The 19,988-nt window shown below is 46.0% G+C and overlaps 1 protein-coding gene and 1 non-coding gene across 2 annotated transcripts in view; one reads left to right on the top strand and one right to left on the bottom strand.

Annotated features, from left to right (window-relative positions):
* LOC131108074 (leucine-rich melanocyte differentiation-associated protein-like) overlaps positions 1–19,988 on the top strand; it is a 206,612-nt gene that overhangs the window by 49,059 nt on the left and 137,565 nt on the right. The window lies entirely within an intron of this gene.
* Positions 16,693–16,764, bottom strand: trnap-agg (transfer RNA proline (anticodon AGG)). The gene has a single exon. It is a non-coding gene; the product is annotated as a tRNA-Pro (tRNA).

The following is a 19,988-nucleotide window of genomic DNA, read 5'->3' on the forward strand; positions in this document are numbered from 1 at the left end:
GAGTAATCTGGCGTCAGTGAAGTGTTTAGTAAAAACGATGACTCATCTGAGCTATTTTTAATGTTATGGGATTTATCGGCATGATGTCATAATTCCCTCTCATCAGCCCGATAATGATCACGCACCCTAGGTTAAATAATCTCCTCCTAAATCCCCAGTTTAATTTTAGCTTTGTTTCCTCACACGACCACCCGGAGGAAGATGGATTACCCAACGATATCCGACCCCAACAAATGGACGTGGCGACTATCTACGGGGATGACAGATAGCGCCGAGCTAGCAGAAGCCCGGCCGCGAGAACCTCCCGCTCCCGAGCCTCCTCTGCCACTGACTGACTTTCTTAGAGATTTATTCCATCAGTCAAGTAATTAGCATGATTTATGGGGCTGGGGGGGCGGGGACTGTTAGTGATACAACAAAGGGGTCGGGGTGGTTTCATCCCTCCAAGGAGATGCTATCAGGTGTTTTCTGCTGTGCTTGCAACGCAGTCAGCATGCAGCTGTAAATCTAGCCTTTCTGCATTGGGTACACACACACACACGCACACACACACACACACACACACACGCACACACGCACACACACACACTCACCTCCTTGTCCCTACAGGGGGTCACAAGTTCACAGCTTGGGCTTAACTGTTAAAACCCGAGGCTGAACTTCTGACCCAAGGTGACGTGAGAGACCATCCCTTTAAGACCCCATGGCACCTGAATTTCCCATAAAGCGACATTCCTCATTCATAAATCAAATATTTAAAAATAGACAACATATTTACATCCTTCTCACTATGCCTTTTCACATTATTAAAGCCCTCTAGACTTAATGTAACATCCCTATAGTCCCCTTTAATCTCCTATTACCCAATGCAGTCGACATAATAAGAGAAAATAGGCAGTACACGAAGACACTGATACTGAAAGTCTGTCTCAGCCATGGCGTGTCCGTCTCTGCCATGTCCAGGTTTGGCTGGGTGAGTAGCCAGCCTCCATGCTGTGTGAAAGGTCATCTAACATCATGTCACATGACTCAATACTACATGCAAGTCTTTCTACATCTTTTGACTATGACCTTTTTTGAAAAATGGCGATATAGCGAAGGATGACTATTTCAATGACAGTGTTTTATCTCCCCGTGAGAAAGCTTCAGGGCTCATCGTGAGTGTTCCCAGCGAGGCGTCTGGGTAGGAATATATGGAGATATTACCTGGAAGCGCTTGGCAAGCAAACACAAAACATTCATTTGCAATCATGTGTCTGTCAAGTCAAACGGAATCCTGCTTTAACAAGACTGCCACTTCTCCCCGTGTATTTGTTGTCGCTCGCAGGCAAAGAAGCCCAAATCCATACGTGAACGCCCGACATCCGCCCTGTTTACACGCACCGGCGTTGTCTCTAAGCTCCATAAAAGACGCTTTTCTCCAGGCTGACTGTTTGCCTGTTAAACGCCCACAAGCAGATTTTATGATCTGATAAAAGATGGCACTTACTGTCGGCTAATTTACGAGCTGCCAAAGTTTGTGATTGTATTGTGATATGAACGCGACAGACGCGTCGGAGGGTGGGGGGGGGTGGTGTTGTTGCTGGGAAAACTGCTCGATGAAATAGTCTCACCAACCGGTGGCAATGTGCCTTGCTGGAGTGGCGCTAGGCGCTACAACTTAGCCGTGCAAATATTAGCTCAGCCGAGCTACTGATGCAGCCCGTCTAATCAGCGCTGGCCGGGAAGTGACAGCACCTCCATGGAGACACTTGGACCGGTGTTTGCATTGCTAGTCCCGACCCCACGGACCTCCTGTTGAATCAGCACAAATCAAGCAGAACCAGCTGGACTGAAACAGTTTTTGGGACAGTATTTTCAATTTGGTAGCTTGGCTCCGTTTTTCCTTGGCGGCATGACGGGATGTTCCTGCAGAAGGTGGTGGAGCTCTAAGTTATTAGGTCATTATCTATCATAGACTAGCACTATTAGTAGCAAGAGTCTTAGAAACACACCAGGTCATGTGTAAGACAAGATGAAGGGTTGGACCAGGGTTGGTCCTGGCTGGTCCAGCAGTGTGAGTGACCATTAAAGCTGCTGACCAGGAGCAGGGGGGTGACCATGACGACAGTATATTCAGTACAGTCCTTTAAAGGTTGTTTTTGTCAAGTATACAAACACGAGCGTCACGTTCTCCACGAGATAGCAGGATCTTCAAAGTACATCAAAGTGCGATGCCCGATTCTTTAGGACCACCCTCGGTTCCGCCCACCCCGGCGTCCTGAATGCAAGGAGACGTGAGGTGAGGGTGAATCCTTCCTTGTGTGTTTTGCATGCTTTGTTGTGTCTTCTTTGTGCTCGTGTCGCCCCTCCCCACCGCGTCCTTTTGTCCGCAAAGTGAACTCGGCCTGAACTTTGACCTTTTAGGCTCGGCTTCTCAGGCCTTTCTTGTCGCTTTGCATCTACAAGGGGCCGGCCCCTCACCTCTTGCCTCACCGTGACACTTGCCCCCCCCCCCTGTTTTAAAGTGGGAATATTATGAGAAACAAGGAAAAACATCGAGTTGACGCAACACAAGAAGAACATTTCCAAAGAAGACAAAGAAGATCTTCTCCATGTCAGGGCAGGAAGCTACCACTTTGCCATCCACACAGGAGTGGAGGCTCTGACAGTGGGGATTCCACACTCAAGAAGCGGCCTGCAGGGAAAGCGAAGGTCATAGACGTGGAAGGTAAAATAATAACGAAATGACCCAATCAGCTTTTATGACTGAAAGGAGCCACAGCAAGGAGGCTCCTCACCGATGAATGGAAACAAAACGTTTTGTAGTTGCAGCTCTTAATTTGAAATGTTGTCGGTGCAAATGTGGAAGAATTTTCAAATCTTATTTGCGGTCAAATTCCCATCTGATGTCTCAGCAAGTCACTTGAATGAAATATGGAGCTTTGTGTTCGCTCAGGAGCATAAAAACATGATCTATCCCTGGGAAACATTGAAATGTCTCTCCTGCAGCCAGTGTTGGTTGTGAAGATGATATCCCATAATAATCACAGCCCATTGCCTCCCGTGCGGCTGCTTGTGTTTAACAGTGTGTAACATGTGCACGGATGTCGGCGCGGCCATGCACATCTTATTTGTGTATGCACGCCTTAAAAAGACTCAATGATGCTTCATGATCAATAGCGCCGGGCCCTCTGCCCGCAAACACGGGATGAAATATCCGCCCGGCAACAAATTGATGTAATGAGCGAGTGTGCCTTGTTATCTCGCAGCTGCATCAGATTGGCAAACTTCTGAGGGAATGTCTGGGAAACATCAGCAGTCATTTATCACGTCCTGCTCATTAGCATACTGCCTACGGAGTCATGGCGCTAATCTAAATATCAACGCTTCTATTTGGAAACAACAGCGTGACCTTCACTTGAGTCAACAATTTAAGCAGGGAACACCACCGCTTATCCTACTTACATAACTGGATGGATGTTCTTATGGAAGCTTCTGCTCCTGGACCACGACACAGAAGGCTCAACGTGAACTTGAACGTCTCACAATATGCATTCCTGCTGTCTTCCTGTGCTACTAACTTTATGATACATACACCACAGCTCCTGGTGGGTTGCAGGGTTGTGAACCATCCATCCAACCATCTATCCATACGTCCATCCGTCCATCCATCATCCATACGTCCATACGTCCATCTGTCCATCCATCCATCCATCCACCCATTCATCCATCCATCCAACCAACCGTCCATCCATCCATCCATTTATCCATCCATCCATCTGTCCATCCATCCGTCCATCCATCTATCCATCCATTCGTCCGTCCATCCACCCATCCATCCATCCATCCATTCATCCTCCATCCAGCCATCTATCCATCCATTCGTTCGTCCATCCATCCATCCATTCATCCGTCCATCCATCCAACCAACCATCCATCCCTCCACCCACTCATCCATTCACCCACCCACCGATCTATCCATCCATCCATCTGTCCATCCATCCATCCACCCATCCATGCATCCATCCGTCCATCCATCCAACCATCCATCCATCCATCCATCCACCCATACGTCCATCCATCCATCCCTCCATCCACCCACCCACCCATGCACTCATCTATCCATCCATCCGTCCATCCATCCATCCATCCATCCATCCATCCATCCGTCCAACCATCCATCCATCCATCTGTCCATCCATCCAACCACCCATTCATCCATCCATCCACCCACCCATGCACTCATCCATCCATCCGTCCAACCACCCATCCATCCATCCATCTTCTATACCATGTATCCTCCTTCCGTCCACAAAGAGATTAAATCCAAACAGTCCTTTTCAATGAAAGACAAGTTTGAGTTGAAAATTGTCCACAATTTGGATGAGTGCTTGTCATGGGGGGGGTGGGGGGTGGGGGGTGGTGATGGTGGGTCCCGAGCAACGGAGAAGCACCGCAATGGAACGTCTGACATCACGCTGGTGCGCGTTTATGATCCGTCCTGATAGCTGCCTCAGTGGTTGCGGGCGCGGTATTAATTAGGGGGTGACTGCATACTCCATTTTTCCTTGTCACATTGAGCTCAGTCCCAGGTGACAGCGGGGAGGAAAGGTGGTGCAGTCCAGCAGATGAAGCGCACCCACCCTTGCATCCAGCAAAGCGCAATAATGACTTTCCTTTCCCCCCTTTAGCCACCGTGATATACAACTTGCAATTAAGCATGGCTTGGTGATCCAGTGATTAATGCCTCCTGTGTGAAGGGGGGACCGAGTGTGAGACTAGTGGACTGGCTGAGTCCCCCCCCCCCCCCCCATGTTTATATTCCCATCATGGCCGCACCTCTCCCTTGCTGCTCACACGCTTATTCTTTTCCTCCCTCTTAACCGCTCGCCATTACGGGGAAGATGGAGAGGACTATTTGCAATTCACTAACCTTTATGACAGTGCACTCTTTAATCAGAGGCCCATATTTTCTTTGCTGCCGGTGCAACGCTCAGTGGAAGCCGTGAAGGCCCATGAAAGAGCCGGCTGAGGGAAAAGCGCCTTATCTGATTTACAATGCTCCGCCACACTTTCATTTTCTTGTTGTTGAAGGCTTTTAATTTTTACGGCGGGACAGCACTAAGTAAATTGTGCCTTGTTTAAGAGGACGGGGCTCGTGTTTAAGAGGGTGCTGGAGGGAGGTGTCGAGGTTTCAGACAATTACCGAATCGTTAGAATGGAATATATACCGCGTCCGTGCGGCCATTCGTTGGGATGCCAGTTGCAGTCGCGAAAGGAAGGGAAAAAAACGTTTGGATCTACTTTCCATCGCAGGAATCCCTCATTCTTGGTGGTTTACTGGTTCCAGACCTGACCGTGGTCGGGACTTTCCACACAGTGGGATTTATGAATGGAATATGTTCATCGGAGAAAACCTTCTAACCTTCAGTTTTTAACATTAGAGCCCTGTAGACATCAAATAACACCCCTATAGTCACCTTTACACTCATATTACTCCTATTAATAGACATTATAATATCAGAAAGTATGACATATAACATATAGAAAACGTGTTTTCCACCTTTCAAATACATTTTTAAACATTAGAGTCCTCTAGACATGAACTAACACCCCTATAGTCACATTGACACTCCTATTACTTGATATAGTAGACATAATAATATCAGAAAGTATGACATATAAGACGTAGAAAATATGTTTACCACCTTCCAAATACAGTTTTAAACATTAGAGCCCTGTAGGCATGAACTAACACCCCTATAGTCACCTTTACACTCCTATTACTTGATATAGTAGACATTATAATATCAGAAAGTATGACATATAAAATATAGAAAACGTGTTTTCCACCTTTCAAATACATTTTTAAACATTAGAGTCCTCTAGACATGAACTAACACCCCTATAGTCACATTGACACTCCTATTACTTGATATAGTAGACATAATAATATCAGAAAGTATGACATATAAGACATAGAAAATATGTTTACCACCTTCCAAATACAGTTTTAAACATTAGAGCCCTGTAGGCATGAACTAACACCCCTATAGTCACCTTTACACTCCTATTACTTGATATAGTAGACATTTTAATATCAGAAAGTATGACATATAAGACGTAGAAAATATGTTTCCCACCGTCCAAATACAGTTTTAAACATTAGAGCCCTGTAGGCATGAACTAACACCCCTATAGTCACCTTTACACTCCTATTACTTGATATAGTAGACATAATAATATCAGAAAGTATGACATATAAGACATAGAAAATATGTTTCCCACCGTCCAAATACAGTTTTAAACATTAGAGCCCTGTAGGCATGAACTAACACCCCTATAGTCACCTTTACACTCCTATTACTTGATATAGTAGACATTTTAATATCAGAAAGTATGACATATAAGACATAGAAAATATGTTTACCACCTTCCAGATACAGTTTTAAACATTAGAGCCCTCTAGACATGAACTAACACCCCTATAGTCACATTTATACTCCTATTGCTTGATATGATAGACATGATAAGATAATGTAAGACATAGAAGACCTGTTTATTACCTTCTAAATACTTAATAAGTAACTTTCTATGGAACTTTCTAGAAGGTAACCTTGAATGTTCATCTGTCCCTTTCGTTCATCATTTATATCCATCTGCAAATGTTTACTGCCTGTAAAAGCATAACGTCCAACTATAAAAACATTTTTGTTTTTCTGGAACACGGTGAGTTGGATTTCCAGCTGGAGGTTCCACTGGCGTCGGGACTCAACCAGCAGCGCCTCTGCTGGCCAAAGCCAAGTACTGCATCTCCATTAATCATCAAGCAATTCCACAGTATGAATGGATGACGCCCACTGGTGTGATGAGTTGTAGTGTGATGAATGCGACCCGAGGGTGGGGGTGGGGGGGTGGGGGGGGGGGGGGTGCCGAGCGAGGAGGGTGTCACCCAAGTGGTCCATTTAGTTTGTGTTCATTTTCCCAGTCCTGTCCTGCTCTTCTTCTTCTTCCGTAATGAAGGCTCTACGCTCGCTGTGTCCTCCAGAGCCCGATTGAGCTGAATGAGCGACACTCATGCTGCAGAGCACAAGGGCAACCCCCCCCCCCCCCATCCACTCCCACCCCCACCCCACCACTAGCACTTCCTCTTAGCTGGATCATTTCCCTTCACACTCAGACAGCCTTTGTAGTGGCAGCATCATTCTCCTTCCTCCTCCTCCTCCTCCTCCTCCTCCTCAGCCCATCTCCCATCTCATTCACTCCCAACTTCCATAAGCTCACTAAAGCATGGCCTTCAATTCCCTTGTTCTACTCTTTTCACTTAAGAGCAGGAGTGATGAGCAAAAGGTTTCTGGCTCAATCCTTGAGCAAAGGCCCGGCGTGACAGGGATTATTATTTATTTGTCATCTTGGATGTAATAAGCTGTAGGTACAGACTGGAGAGCCGGTGATTTATTGCTCTGTCGAGCGCCAGTAGCGGTCCGGCCGCTGGGGCGTGCAGGATGAATACCGACCTGTCACTCCCGTCCATCCGTCTCCGCGCGTCCGCCGCCCTCGCAACGCCGCCCCATTTCATGCCAGAATACATAAACAATCTTTCATTACTCACATGGATGTTTTTTTTCTTTCTAATATTTGCTCTTCACAGGACACAAGTTGGAATGTATTCATGGAAGCGGCTCTCTCGTACACCCCCCCCCCCCCCCTTTCCCTCCTCCCGCTCCGACACATTTTCCTGCATGGATTTATTTCAAACATCACCTAGCAAGAATGCTACCTTTTACTTCATCTTTGATATCGAACACAACAATTAGATCAATTCTTATTTTTGTCATACATATACTAAATATACTATAATATATAATACGTGCATATATAATATAATACACATATATATACTGCAATCTGTCGTGATAAAACCTTGACTTTACTTTAAAATCGAAGCGTTAAATCAAGCAGTATTGTTTGTTGTCATGAATACCCGAGAGGAGGAAGGGGCGGCTCTAACGTGTGCAACCAGGACATGCCCCGCCCACCTCTTGCAGTCCTACTGCAGCCTGGGAAGTCGGTAAGCAGGCCTCATTTATTAGGGACCGTTATCTTGAACGGGCGCTCCGAAGGCAGCACCCTCACAGGATGATTAAGAGCTTTTCATTTTGGAGGACTAGGAATAAACCTGCCGTCCTCAGGGACAGCAAATCACAGCCACAAATAGTGTGTGTGTGTGTGTGTGCGCGTGCACGTGTGCGTGAGTGTGACATTGTTACCAGCGTGGTGACTTTTAGCTGAGAGGACGTGCCGTATAGGTGGTGATGCCTCACACGGGCAATGAGCTGAGAATACTCATTTGCGATCCTGAATAAGGCGCTGACAGCCGCCATTTATTTCCGGATCATTGTGCGGCGTCCAGACGTCGTCTTGGTGTCTAATTAGTGTCGGCGGATTGGAAAGTGCATCAAGAGTGAGGCCGGCTTTGTCTACAAAGTATCCCAACTACAATCAGGCCTCAACTCTTTCACTTCCCGCCTTGTTTATAGCTTGGAACGCCCCGACCTTTGGTCTCTTCACTCTTCACGTACGGCAATATCACGAGCCATGTTTGTCTCGACAGGCGTGAGCACTCGTTGCACTCGAGCACCCACATTGCATATTTGATCCTTTACTGTTCGTATAATGTATTACAATATTTGAGGTATTTTAGACAAATATAGTATCTCACGCTCACAGAGTATTGGATAAAACAAAGATGGTCAAATGGTGAGATGGTGTAACATTAGAAAGGTGTTTACTCTGATAGTAGAATGATTCAAGCCAAGGTCACGGGATCCTGCGGCGGAGGTTGCACACGGAGGTTCTTGTCATGTCAAAGGAACTCTACGTGCGCTACATTTTTTTCATTTTTTTGTAAAACAAACATCGGTACTTGGTTCGTCTCCGTCTTTGTCCGTGTAGCCATCGTGTGTCGTTTGGACGTTTTCATGGGCTCCAGTTTTGACAGACAAATATATCAGTAGTGCAACCAACGCGTGTTCGGATATTTCGTACGTCCTCCGTGTGTCGACATCTTCCTCCTTCAAGGTCACCACAACAACGTTCTTCGTTGTTCTCCGTTTGGGGACGGCCTAAACTCGATAGGGAAGCTGAGCGTTTTACGAGGAGCTGTCGTCGTGTTCTGTCATATGATGTTTTCTTCAGATGCTAGCATGTGATGGTTCTAACGGTTAGACCAGGGGTGGGCAAACTTTTTGACTCGCGGGCTTCATTGATTTAACAAAATTGATGAAGGGGGGGGTGCATACTATATATTTTACACGTAACAGTCCACCTGGAATTATTGTATCTGTAAAAATGTAGTGCAATCAGCTACATGTACTTGTACCGTGGTGTACCAAGGTTGTACCATGATGCCAGGTTGTATGTTAAGTTTCAATGAAATACTTTGGGCCGTATTCAAACACTTGGCGGGCCGCATGTGGCCCCCGGGCCGTAGTTTGCCCACCCCTGGGTTAGACGTCCTCCATGTACTCGTCTCTGTGGGTGTTTGGGCATGTGAGTCTGCCCTTCATGTTTGTGTCCCTCACAGGAGGAGGAGACCACACCTCCCATCGTGTTTATGTGTTGTAACGTCCATTTTAGCATGAATAATTAGCATTTTTCGAAGGTTGTATGAATCCTTGTTGATTGAGTTTTATTCCCAAAGACCGTATCTCGTCTCTTATCTACTTTGGGTCTGAAAGCTTGCATGATCATTTGCAGTGACCAAGGACACGAGCGTGTAGATAGTGTCATCCTATGTGGCGCTTAATGCACCTTGTAGATGATTGTCTCCTATTTGCTAGCTACTTTTGCTTTGTTTTAGTCTTTTGTCCTGGTCTCCGCCGCTAGATTGGATGTTCGGGTCAATAAGGTTCACGTCTTTGCTGCTAGCAAGGCTACAAACCACCACTGACACCAGCTGATCAAGCCTTAATTGAGTAGACATTTTCTCCCTGTGATTTCTATCGATGCGCGGCCGAAGGGGAAAAAACAAAGTGAGTCTCTGGCGTGTTGGACTGCAGGGGGTGAGTGCACACCTCTTCCTTTAAAGATCTCTGCTTTTCTGTCCTCCTCGCTGCTCGTCCAGGTGCCCGTCGTTGGCCGTCTGAGCTGAGCTGAGCTGAGCTGAGCTGAGCTGAGCTGAGCGCTCGGCTCCAGCGTTAGTGTTTTCTGCTTGGCGGTGCAATAGAGGCCGACATGCATCAGGGCGTCTTGTCAGTGGAGCAGCAGCGATGCAGATGGGAGGTGAAAAGCTCCAAGGTCCTCCCGGTTTTTCCCCTCCTCGTTTATTGCGTCTCTTTCCCGGGGATGGATGTGACAAAGTGCGGGGATTGATGGATGGACACAGGCGCAGACTGGATGAGAGGATGGATGAGGGTGCAGGGGGAAGTTTAACAAGGCAAACAAAGAGAGACGGAGAGGAACGACCCCCCCCCCCCCCCCCCTGACATTTAGCCTTCCACTCGCCGAGCAGTGCTACCTGTTCATGCTGACAGACACAAAACATTGTACCGTCCAATGAAAATCCATCTCATAATTATCATGGAGGCCTCATTTTTTGTTTTGATTATGAGTGTGCATGTTCCCATCAACCTCGCCTTGGAGGAGGTTGTACCAAGAGTTCAAGGGTCAATGGCGCCAGCGGTGACGCGCTAGCTCTTGTTGTTCGGTCTCATTTCCGGAAGTGACGTCATGGGGGTGACATCTGTCGGGTAAAGCGCAGTAAACAATCTCCAGGTAGATGGGTCACTCGGTTCAGGATGTTTTTCATCCAAACTGTACTCATGCCAAAATGTTGTGTTGCTGCTGGATGTTCATCGTGTCCCAGTCATACTGGAAGCTTGTTTTCTTTTCCAAAACAGGAAGCTTTAAGACAATAATGGACACAGGAAGTGCAGAGACAGAGAGACACCTGCACGCACACTTCGAGTTCTGTTCTTCGCAGTGATGATTTCACCGATTCTTTAAGTACTGCTTGAAAGTACATGATTAATACACGGTGGAATAGTACTGGTTGGTACACAGGAAAAAAAAAAGACAAGACATCAACGTGGTGACAGAACATCGTAAGTCATGTCTTGTTTACATATCGTATTCTAAACTCTATTCCATACTGTAAAGTATCATATATCTCATATAAACATCTTCTCACAGTCATTTAAACGTACCATTCTGTGTTTGGAAGGCGGCTAAGCTTCATCTCCATAAGTCCTAAGGCTGAGGTCCGGGTTCTCCAAATATTTCTCCCTTCATTACTCCTGGAAAACTATGGACACATCACTCAAATGTCCACCATAATCCCTGTAAACATCCTCTATCTGGTACTCCGCCATGTTTGTGTAGCTGAGTGATAGTACTGAGTGATAGTACTCATGGTTAGCGCCATCCGCTGTAAACGTCGTTATTGCCAATTTACCATTCGCTTTTTCAAAAATGGAAGAATGTAGGACATACGGTATTTCCAAAGCTATATGTTTAAGTCACATCAGGGACTAGCTAGCAATTTAACTAGCAACCATGCACTCCCACCGACCTCTTGCAACATAATGAAGTAACGTGTGGCTAACAATACTTTATATTGATCTACAATTCATTCAATGAAATAAAAACACAGCCTGATTCCACCACATTACTTCTGCTTTGCACCGAATCCTGCTAAGTTCTCGTGAGAAGGTTCTCTCTCATTACACGCCGTACCTGCACCGCATTACGTGTCAGTAGAGGTGGGGGTGGGGGTGGGGCGGGGGGGGGGGTGGCGTGCTGAGATTAAGACTAATGCCGGTGGCCCTGGGAACTGCGATTACAATCACGCTCATTACTCAGGGCCTTGGTGACTGAAGCAATTTAAAGTCCCCCCATCTTTACAGTACACGAGGCAGGGCGAGCCCCCGCTGTCAGGGGAAAGTGGGGGGGCGCACCATACGCGCACACATACATCAACATGGACCGGTACAACCGCAGCGCTCCCTCTTCCTGTCCAGCAAGGACACCCGAAGGCCCTCGGCGTGACTTCATCGACTGGCTGCTCCACAAACGCTTTCTTGGACGCAACGTGCAAACATCTTAGAAGCTCAGAGTCCCGCCTCCGACGGGTCAATACCCGCCAATCACATCTGATTGAGATTGACTGAGAGCGTGAACTGCGTGTGAAGTGTGTGTGACTTATTGACAGTACCTGAGCTTGGTTGGCTAGCATAGCATAGCATAGCATAGCATAGCATAGCATAGCATAGCATAGCATAGCATAGCATAGCATAGCATAGCATAGCATGGCATGTGTCATTTTAATATGATTAGACAAAAGTACTAGTAAAGCATACGTGTCGCAGTACATTCTTGACTTTCCAGCTGCCGGGTGTCCTTCTTGTCCAGCGGAATGTCACTCAGGGTCAACTGGAGGGTGGCTGTCACTCAATAATGAATGATGAAGCCATCAATTAGCAGCTGTTCCCATGGCAACTCCATCTCTCTCGCTGCCTGTCAGGTTGGACCACATCTACTCTGACAGTGTTTACAATCTGGGATGAGGCGGAGGAGAGGATCCTAGCGGGCCCAAACCCCTTCACATCTTTCAGTGAAAATGCACCCCCCCCCCAAAAAAAAACACCATAAAAAGAAAAAAAAATGTGTATATAATACATATATATATATATATATATTTTTTTTTTTAATTGGTATATATATGTATACGTATATGTATAGATTATTTATGTATCAATATTTTGCTAAATTTAAATGATTATTTTTTCTATTCCTAATTTTAAGTTAGTCCTTGCATACATTCTTAGTAGAGTTTAAAAATATATTTTTATCATTTGATGGATAAAAATGGTAACATATCATCAAAATACTATACATCGTGGAAGTGGTATGATGGTATCTCCATCAGTATTGTGGAAGTGGTACAATGGCATCTCCATCAGTATTGTGGAAGTGGTAATCATTTGATGGCTAAAATGGTAACATATCATCAAAATACTATACATCGTGGAAGTCGTATGATGGTATCTCCATCAGTATTGTGGAAGTGGTAATCATTTGATGGATAAAAATGGTAACATATCATCAAAATACTATACATCGTGGAAGTGGTATAATGGTATCTCCATCAGTATTGTGGAAGTGGTACAATGGTATCTCCATCGGCACGGTTGAAGTGGTATGACGGTATCTCCATCGGCATGGTGGAAGTGGTATGATGGTATCTCCATCGGTGTTGTGGAAGTGGTATGAAGGTATCTCCATCGGCATGGTGGAAGTGGTATGATGGTATCTCCATCGGTGTTGTGGAAGTGGTATGAAGGTATCGCCATCGGCATGGTGGAAGTGGTATGAGGGTATCGCCATCGCCATTGCGGCTCACAGCAGCGTAAAGAAAGCGTCGTCGTCGCCAGCGCCCGGAGCCGCCATGTTTGCCGTCTGCAGGGGGGAGGCTCGCGGGGGCGGCGCCTGCGCGCGTGTAATGGAGAATGGCATTGACTGATTGATATTGTAATTGTGGCAGTGAAGTAATGTTTTACAGCATGCCTAAAGACACTTCTCCGAGGCCCTCCCCGCCGAGCACCTTTTCTTCTTTATGGATCTGCCAAGTGCTGAGGACTGCTTAAATGCTGTCAATCATTGATTTTCCCGTCCTGACAGCAGAGTGATAGCCGGCGTGATTGAAGGAGTCTGGCTTTTGTCTTTTGTCTCCTCTGCTGCAAACATCCGAGTGAGAAATCCTCACAGCCTATTTTACCGCTGCCGCTATCTCTCTCCTTTTTTGTGGAACAAATGGGCATCAACAGGCCATGAAGTAATCAATGCTGATGATCCATCTTGGAGCCTGTCGATATGTTAATGAGCACGCCTCATGGTTATTGCCGGCAGGTCATAAATCACCGCCTCTTAGCAGAATGCACAGCAGCTGCTGCAGGAATAAAACACTGTCTTTTAACGATTCATGTCCAAACATTCTGCTGGCCTGCCTGCGCCTTGATTGTTTTCACATGCCAAATAAGGCGGGGGGGCTGGGGGGGGGGGGGGGTGGATTGTAAATCAATAAAACAATAAGACAAAGCGTTTTAATAAAGGGAGAGGTGGAGAGTAAATCATTCCCGGGTAAAGAACAATTGGATGGCGACTTTGTCAGGTTAGAAATGTGAGAGGGTTTAAACGTGTTCACGGTTTGAAAACAAACGACCGCGTTCGCTGGGAACCGACGTCGTCTCAGACGCCGAGTGTCACTCACGTCATGTCAACAAACTCCCATAATCCACTGAGGCAGTCATGAAGCATGCTGCAGCTCATTGTCCGTCCCAGTGCCGCAGTTTCAGGCAGTAAAGTGGGAGACATGATGGTACACTATGTAGTACTCTATACTGGTCACTAGGTGTCGCTAGTGTTACCACAGGAAGTACTGTACAGAACAGGAAGTACTCTCCCAATGCTGACACATGCAAGTGTATACTATGTCTTATTTATTTCCTATATGTCTTATTTTCTTTAGGCAATATAACTTACTATAGGGATGCTAGTTCAAGCCTAGGGGGCTCTAGAAGGTCATTTAGAAGGTCATAAGCGGTTTCCTATGAAAATATCTCTTTTCAAAATAAGACGCTGAGTGACTTTTGTGAATTTCCTGTTGGCTTCCAAGCAATGGAAGAATGTAGAGCATAAAGACAAACAACATATTGAATCCAAGTTGATGAATCCTGCCGTGGATCTTTTAAATCCACGTAGTCCCATAAACCAAACCCCTCCCACACTGGAATATTCCACAGAGCAAGCATGGCGTTGTTTGCTTACCTTGCTACGGCACATGCGTACTCTCCGACCCTCCCTTTGCTTCCCACACCAAACACCACCTCCGATTCCAATCCTTCACAGGAACCCGGATTTACTCGAGACTTAGACAGCCTGAATTCCTGCAGCCTCGCCGGGCCTGAATCACGCTGGCGACGAAGCAGCGCTGCACATTAGCCTCGGTGCTAAGTAGCATCGTGATGAATCTGCCGCTCCAGGCGGACGTAGCAGCAATTGTTTAAATCCTCCAAAATAAATAGAGAATATTTCACAGAGACGATCTGGGAAATGGCAGACTTTGACGTGTGGAAGTGGTCTTCCAAAATAGTTTTTGTTACTCAGACGAGGAACGTTAGCTCCAAGCCAAGCAAAGCAAATGATCTTTCATCGACCACTTCAGTCATGGAGACTTCTTTTCATGGAGACTTCCATCCGGCAATATCAGCTCTGTCCATCTTCTGGCTGGGAACCACACAAGGAAGTGAAGATGCATTTTTTAAAAGTTGATGATGAACACAAGTTTGTTCATCCCGAGAAGAGCTCCAGCAGACGATGGTTTCAATCTTTAGTGAAACCATCGTCTGGAAGATGTGACAAAGCTCAGTTCTGTTCGATGACCCAACCCATTGTGGGGACAAGGAAGACGTCTCCAACCAGGAAGTCCTATAGTACTATTATTATTATTATGCTATTATGCTACTCTCAAGTCCCGCCCACGCAGGGGCGGCGCCCTTTCCCTGTGTGGATCAGTGGTGTGTGGCTATGTGTCTGCATCGTGTCCGTCAAGGTTAAGTGCTGCTTCCCACGTGTGCATGCTGCGGCAGGCTCGATCAGGTTGCCATGTGACCATGTGACCTGTCTTCAAGTGACATCACTTCCTGTGTTTCATTCTACACTTCTCGTTTACTTCTAGTCAACGTGAAGCATTACAATCCTACAAGTTGACAGCATACTTGCCTTTCCTCAAAATGTGATCAGGCTAACTGGTTAGCATGCTAGCTTGCTATTTGCTAGCTCTCATTACTGTATTGGTTTGACAATTAGCTAGCTAACAGTTGTAAAAAGGTGAACTATTTGAAGCTGTAAGATATTCATGAGGCGCCGTGCTTGTGGGAATAACTTGATGGGAAGAATGAGGAAGGAGTGAAGAAGGATTTCACACCCTCGCCACGAATACGCCATCGGCCCAACGTCGGCGCCACTCCATTCATTTTAGCTTAGCTGCTAGCATTGGGAATTAGTGTGACTCCACATGTTGGGGCCGCATAATAAATGCTAATTAGGCTCTATAACATAACTCCAACCGTCCTGGAGACGCATGAACAATATCACACGTGCTCCAGCAAACATCTCACCTGATAATTAGCCATCAGCGAAGACGGAATCGGGCGTAGCGGCGGCTCTCTTTGTGTGTTAATGGCTGCTTTGTTCTCGGGTGGCTTCTAGGAAGTACGTGTGGTCCAAGCGTCTGGCTGATGCCATGGCGTCGTTTATGTTTGCAGGCTGCATCAGAGTCATGGCATCCTTCTTTGGCGGCAGCGTCTGGCCCGGTCTTCACCTGTCAATCATTAGCCCCACCTTATTAGGTGGTGTTGAAATGCATCGTAAAAGCCCCGCGGCTGATTCCTGCCAGTGAAGTTTGATTTACGATCTTATTGACCGACGCCGTCATGAGGCGGAGACATTGGAGCTCCAGGCCACCGATGGCGGTGAGAAACAACGAGCACTTCGTTTCACTGCCAGTAACGGGAAATATGAATTTATTATCATATCAGAAACATATCTATAGCTATATATCTATATCAGAAACATAACCATATCTACATCTACGTATATCCATAAGATATGCCTTTATTTGTCCCTCAGTGGGGAAATGTGTAAATACAAGGGCTCGTCCGGGATTTGAACCCGGGACCTCTCGCACCCTAAGCGAGAATCATACCCCTAGACCAACGAGCCATATATCCATATCAGAAACATATCTATATCAACATATATCTATATCTATTTCCATATCTGTAGCCATATACATATCAGAAACATATCTATATATCTATATCTACGTACATCTATATCCATATCTATATCCATATCTATATCTATATATCTATATATCTATATATCTATATATCTATATATCTATATATCTATATATCTATATATATATATATATAGATGGATATATGTTGATATGGCTATATCCATATCCATATCAACATATACGTATGTATATCTACGTATATCTATAGCTATATCTATATATCCATATTTATATCAATATATCTATATCTATGTACATCATACCTATATATCCATGTCCATATCAGAAATATATATCTATATCTAGTATATCTATATCCATATCAGAAACATACCTATATCTACTTCTACGTACATCTATATCTACATCTACATATCTCTACATCTACATATCTCTATATCCATATCCATATCTAGTATATGTACCTATACATACCACACGTTGATCCACCAAGTATCCACCGTCCTCATAGAGAAGATGGCCCCCCAGCGTAGATTCACAGCAGATGGATGCATTTCGGTCACGGTGAACTTCCGTCTCTGGTGGGAGTGGAACGTCATCCGTCCTGAGCAGAAGACGAAGAAGACGAGCAGAGAGAAGTTGCGATGCAGTGCGGCGTATGGAAATGCGTCCGTAACGAATACGTGAAGATGGAGGCTATTGTTGTCTCGCTCTCGGCCTCGGCCTGGGGGCTCTCGGTGGGAACACTTTATCATGTTTTTAGCCCTCATGAATCATTAAAAACCAAAAACCCCAATGACTTGCCATGTACAAAATTCATATGCTGGGGGGTTGGGGGAGGGGGCTTGATACATGAAAATTAATTTTCCTTTCTCTGAGAGTGTGACAGGAAATCAATTAATCTTGATGTATTATTTCACGCGGGGCAGGGCGGCGGGCGGCGGCGCCGGGCGCAGAGAGAGAGTGGCTACAGCTGTTCTCGTTGGAGAGGCCATACATTACACTTGGCGGCTGTGACAGCTTCTGAAGGAAAAGGCTGAAGGATATCAGGCAGGTGGAGCAAGGAGAAGATTCCAACCAACTCATGGCGGAAGGATGAACGACCGCATTCCCCAAAAGTGCCGTCACTAGCACTTGTCCGTGACGTTCCCGCTCATCTGACTACCTGCTCGTGTTTTGTCGGCTCGTTTATTTCTTCCGTCTCTCCGGTTTTTGCTGTTTTTGCACAGAATTGAGATTTAGCAGCCGTCAGATGAACGTGTCCGGGCCACAAAACACCGAAGGATGGAGTGACGCGGCTATTTACCGCCTGCTTTGAACTTGGATGACTTGGATGTCACACTTTGCCCAGGTTGCTGCTGCCTTGCCAGTGACTCAGCGCCGCGGCAGGAAACGGGAACAGACGCCTGTGGAGCTGCTGAGCTAGCAACCGTGAGATACCGCGTTTAAATGGAGCCATGTCGCTCGGTATTTAACATGGCGGAGAAACCAGGAGGACTAAGTTGGGGGGGGGGGGGGTAGAAATGTTACAGAATCCTAACTGGAAGCACGAATGACATCACAGCTGCTAGCCATCACTTTGCTAACTGATCATGAAACTACGGAAGGCGTTTGTTTGTGTCTCTGCTGGTTGCAACCAAACAAGAGCACCAACTAAACTAAACTAAATAGTCAATTCCAGAATATCTTCAGAATCTTTAACGATCAATCAGTTGATTGTCTTTCCCATCCTCAACGTTTCCTACGCACGGTGAAGCTCATCGTCTCTTCGGGCGACCTTAGCGCATCAACCTCGCCTCATCAAGTCGCCTGGAAACTTTTCTCCAAAGTGACGTTGAAACTGTCAGCTGCCACCGGGATTGACTGACAGGCGGAATGTGTGGTGAAAGATGTTGTCAGGAGAGATGGCGGGCGGCGGGCGGTGGGCGGCGGGCATAGTCCATAGGCGTAGTCCGCCATGAAGTCCTTCCCATTTGTGAGCAGATTCCACTGGTCAACAAGAGCGGTAATCAAGCGTCAGTAAACATCTGCTAGCAAGCATTCATAACCGGCCTTGCAGATTTACGGCCATCACGGCGGCTGTTCGCAAACGCATTCCCGCCTGCCTGACGAGGGGGCAGCTTGCGGCTCGGAGCTGCCGGGGCGGCCGCTGCCATTTTGTAAATGCGAGACGAATTAGAGAGCGGGAGACAACTAAATTAAAGCGGCAAACGACCGCGGCCAGATGGAGCTAACAAATGGACCGAGTTGTGGAGGTGCCAGTTGTACAGACGCGGGGGGGCACTGGGGGGGGGGATTGGTTCAGGAGGGCCGTTGGGCCAGCAGATGAAAAGGTTCTATTAACACTTGGAGCGGGACGACTGGCGGCTTCGTGTCGGCCATATGCATCGACGTCGTTGTGGGGAATAAACAGCAGCCTGGCCCACAGAAGGACTTTCCTCCTAATTAGCTGGTTGGGAATGGTTGTTTTTTTTATTGTCGGGGGCCACGTTATAAAAATATAAGAAAGCTGAAACCAAAAACACAAACATAATTTTACACGAATAGTCAAAATATTAAGAGAAAAGACTTATCCATAATTTTATGACACTAACAACATAAAGTTTAAATATTAAAGAAAAACATTTTAAAAGTTGTAATATTATGAGAAACAAGCAAAACAAATAAAAAATTGGTTGTGAGAATAAATATTGTGAATAAAGAACATGAAGTATAAATAATGGGAATGAAAAAGTAAACATTTGAAAAGAATCAAAACATCTTCTAAGGATGAAAACCTTTCCATTTCAATAAAGTATAAAATATTATTAGGAAAATATAATTTAGTAACACGGAGTTCAAGTATTTGTTGTCATATTAGGAGAAATTGCAAAATGTAATTGTGGAAAGCATCTCCGTTGCGAAAAGAAAACAGGTTGCTAAAACAACATCAGCAAACTCGGCGTCAATATTTGTCCACTTCCTTCAGGTCTTTTTGACGCCAAGTACTCTGGCTTCCTGCCTTCGTACCGTTGGGGCGCCACGTGAATTCAGCATTCCAACATGTCGAACTGGAATCGTTTTTCCTCCGAAATCAAGTCATCTTCCCGATGGCGTCCAGCCTATTGTCTTTGTACGGAGCCATCATGTCCACAGTGTCCTCTTGGCTGAGACTAAGAGCACATTAGTGTCTCCTAAATGG

This window comes from Doryrhamphus excisus, chromosome 20 (genome assembly GCF_030265055.1).
Source record: "Doryrhamphus excisus isolate RoL2022-K1 chromosome 20, RoL_Dexc_1.0, whole genome shotgun sequence".
Taxonomy (NCBI): Eukaryota; Metazoa; Chordata; class Actinopteri; order Syngnathiformes; family Syngnathidae; genus Doryrhamphus; species Doryrhamphus excisus.